The sequence below is a fragment of the Pteropus medius genome, unplaced genomic scaffold (genome assembly GCF_902729225.1).
Source record: "Pteropus medius unplaced genomic scaffold, Ma_sr-lr_union100, whole genome shotgun sequence".
In the NCBI taxonomy this organism is placed as follows: domain Eukaryota; kingdom Metazoa; phylum Chordata; class Mammalia; order Chiroptera; family Pteropodidae; genus Pteropus; species Pteropus medius.
In genome coordinates this window covers 7,932,309-7,936,614 of record NW_024349800.1, presented here as the reverse complement: position 1 = coordinate 7,936,614, position 4,306 = coordinate 7,932,309, and the positions used below count along the sequence as shown (strand labels likewise).

The following is a 4,306-nucleotide window of genomic DNA, read 5'->3' as shown; positions in this document are numbered from 1 at the left end:
ATAAAATACTTTGTCAACAGTATTACCTGTAAATATAAAATATTATTTATCAATATATGTAAATGAAGTTTATGCTATTTGCATATTTAGAACATTAAGTATAAAGTAATTTATAAAGCATTATTACCTATATATAATTCAGAATCATAGTTATGCTGAAAACATATTTAGCTATTTTCCCATCTGAAGAGAACAGACACAAGGAATTCTTTAAATCACTTCCTAATTTATGACTTCATTTAAATATCAGTTGCTAAACTAATTAAAAGTCAGGCCATTATCAGAATCTCCAGTTATTTTATCTTTCCCTAGGCACTTAATTACCAATAAAATCAATATCTTTGATTTTTTTAAAATACAAATTAAAACAATACACCTGAATATGATTATTCATCTACACTTTTAAAAAATGCATCTGCAGCACGTTAAATTGATTTTTTTTAGGCAAGGCAACCTTTGATGGACCTCACAGATTACAAGGACCTTGTCAGTTTACAATCCCTTTTTTTTTTTTTTTGCCTACACCTACAGCACCTGGTCTTCATAGGTGGCCTCCTACCCAAGTACTAACCAGGCCCGATCCTGCTTAGCTTCCGAGATCAGACGGGATCGGGCTTATTCAGAGTGGCATGGCCGTAGACTAAATTAAGTGATTTAAATAATATAAATTGTTTTTTCTTTTCAACCAACAAAAGATCAGATTATAACACAGGTAGCTTAGAATCATATTAGATTTTAATTATCACTATCACTACTGTTAGTGGTTACTGAAGACCTTTCTTCCCTTGTTTAGCTGTCAAAAGCCACAGATATCATATCAAATGGCACAAAATTGATTTTAAGTTTTGTGTCATTTTTTATAATACATAATATAGAATGATTGGTTTTTATTGCATTAGTTTAATGTAATGACATTAAAGTTAAATAAGCAGCTGGGATTAAAAAGGGTAATTTTTAATTATTTCCTGTTAACTTAAGTCTATCATTTATCTCTGTGATTGTTCAGTGTAAGACTGATGAAGGCATTAAAAAATATCTTTTTTTCTAAGCATACAATGAAACAGAACAATGTAATGTTGAGATATGAAAGCTAGAACTGGATTCTTCATGGAAAAAAATTGAGACAAAAGTAGTGTTTCAAAGTTTAATTTTAGGTACCATGAATAAACCATATGTTCTCTTCTCCAGCATCTGTTAATTACGGTGATCAGGTTAAGTATTTTTTTCAATAAATAAAAATATTTTGAATTGTTGCTTTTTTATGTAGGTGGAGGCCATGCAACAAACTAAATAGAATGTGTTTTTGTTTTGCTTTGAAGATCTTGGTTAAAAATTCCTGATATTTACAATTTATAACTCATGTTAAAAAAACAATTAGGAATGCTCACAAACTTTGCATTGCTTAACATTTTCTAACCTATTCCAAGGAATGTTAAAGAATGCTTATGTTTAAAATACATACTTTCATTATGAGCATTCAATGATCAAAATTGTAGATACTTTTCAGACAATATTCATCAGTGTGATTGAGTATTATGATAATTTCAGATTTTACACTGGTCATTCAAAATACTAGGCATTAGTGTGCTCACACTCTGACAATGTAACTGAGGAAGTATGCTCATTTCCCTGGCAATTCCAGGTTTGCATTAACTGTAAAGCAGTTCCAAAGAATTCTCCATTGATTTGTGGAACTAACAACTATAGTGGATATCTTTGAATTCCCTACAACTAATGAAAAAAATTCAGGACAGTTGAAAAACCTCCTGAAACACTTAAAGATTCCAAAGATGGTCGTTTATTAGCTTGAGGAATGTGCTCTGGCATCTGTGGAGGTCTGAGAAAGGTTCTATGTCAAAGACGAGGGCTATGATGGTTGAAGATAACTTATTTTATGGGTGGTTGGTATTTATTTTGAACTATGTTTTTTGCTTATGTGAACTACTCATATTCTTTAATATAAGTGTGTAGAACTAAATAAAAATTGGATAATCAGTGTCCTCAAAATTATACTCTTGGAAAATCTCTCATTTTAAAATTTGCTTCTGCAACCACCAAGCAATACATATGCATGGAAAAAAAAATAAGCTTATTTAAACTATACCTACAGGACAAAGATGGTAAAATATTTATTGCTTTACAGAGCAGTTATTTATAAAATAAAAATATGGTTTATGATTTTGTATGAGTAGAAGAGTATAGAAGATTGAGGTAATATTGCAGTATGATTATTTTAAGAAAATCTTGAGAAAAAGAGAATGATATGAAGTCCAGACCTTTCTGCTTTTATGGTGCATGTGCTGAAGAAGCCCTATTTCCCATAAACTCACCTGCCTGCTTTCTCCGTGTTATCTCCAAGGCACCTGAGATTTAATAGGGAAAACTCCATAACGAATCAGTTGGATTCTACTCTAAATTCTTAACTACTTACTTTGAGGGCTTTCTTATTATGGTCCAGAAATATTATATGTACTCCCACTTCTTACGGGGATTTAAAAAATATTCTTAATTTTTCTTACAAGTGCAGATGTATTACATGTTTGTAAGAAAAGATTAAAATGGCACAGAAACATATAGGAAATAGTAATTTAGCACTTACATGCAAGATCATGTCATAGGGTTTATAGGATAGAAAGGGACATAGATAGTCATCAAATCTTTCACTCAGATAAATTTAAATGACAAATTCTAGGTTTATTAATGAAAGGTACTTAATGATCTGAAAGAGGTAGGCTGGTCCTTGTTGAAGTTCACAGAGAAAAATTCCGCAAGGAAATAAGTGGCTCGCTGAGATTTGGAAACGAGGACTTACTTAGGTGAAGGATTCGGCCTGTGACCCCTTAGGGAACAACGTAAGGAGGCCAGGGAGCTGGAACTAGAAGAGGAGGAGCTTCGTGAAGCTGCCGTTAGTCCATCTTCACCACAGTTTTCTTAGACCTCTAAAAAAAGAGAGAACCCTTCACATGTTCTAAGTGGGGAGGGGAATGCTTCATACTCCATTCTGATGCAGTCTTGTTGAACTGATTCCTCAGTCCAATAAGGCCGCCCCTTCTGCTGCTGCTCTAGTGGAGTGCCATCCTGGGCATCCTATCACCTAGTATGCTTCTTTTCCTCCAGAGGCGAAAGTTCCCCCAAGTTCTAACTGTCTTGATCCTTCAGTATGTTTTTGAATATTTTTCTTTCAGATTTATAATTTTTTACTGGAAGTAAACTAAATGCAATAAAGGAACATTTTTTAACACACACATATATATATTCATGTGTATATATATGTAAAATTTTCTCTCTTCCTTTTGGCTTTCTCTACTAGTCCCTATAAATAAATCACCAGGCTCAAATTCAGATCTGAGAATACATGGTAACTACAAACGATACAAAAAATTTCTTTAGTTTTGAAAATAATAAATTAGAATGTCCACATGCTATTTTCAAGCACGTAAAATCAAATATTATCTGGTAATGTTTCTTTAATGAAGCTGAGTATATTTCATTTCTGAGGTAAGTGGAAAGGATTGGAAGTGAACTGTGAAACTAAAACAAGAATAACTCTTCAACTGATTACCAAAGCGCCACTTTGCCAAGCAGCAGTTCACTGTTTTTATATTGTAAGTTCCTTTTTACTGGTTTTTAAAATTCCTTTTTTACCCTTATTCAGTGCAATATATAAGTGTTTAGTTAAAGGTGATTTATAAATGTATGAGTGGCTGAATGTTTTCTCCTTTTCTGCTTCTAAGAGTAGCATTTGCTTCTGTTTATTTCATGCTTTCTGTATCCACTCAAAAGATACATTTTGGGTTTATGTTTAAGATTTTCATGTACTCCAGAACATATTTAGAGTAAACCTATACAGACCATCAAACTGAAAAATCATGTTTACTTAGGTTCCAGATTTCTGATCCTTATTCTATCTAAGAGTATCAATGCAAACACAGTTTAAATTCCAGGAAAAATTACTTGTAAATATCTATGTCTACTTTATTCAGAGTTATCAAAATGTCCCAGAGGCTTTACATTTTTTATCAACTTTGATCTATTGCTGGAATGTCCCACTGAAGTCCCTCAGCTATGAATGATGTGGTCTATTGATATCTTCTTGTTTTTAATAAGAGTTGTATCAGTTATCTTTACTATTGTATAAAACACCACAAATTTTGTGGCTTAAAACAAGATTCAGATTCCGTAAAGCATAAGACTGGGCACCGTTGACTGGATCCTCTGTTCAAGGTCTTCCTTCACAAGGCTTCAGTCAAGGTGGCAGCCAGGACTGAATCTCCTGGATTCTCCAGGGTTCTATTCCAAGTTCACT

General features: G+C 32.8%; 1 pseudogene; it reads right to left on the bottom strand.

Moving 5' to 3' along the window:
• Positions 1-522: 522 nt before the first annotated feature.
• LOC120622331 (uncharacterized) lies at positions 523-641 on the bottom strand (annotated as a pseudogene).
• Between the last annotated feature and the right edge of the window lie 3,665 nt (positions 642-4,306).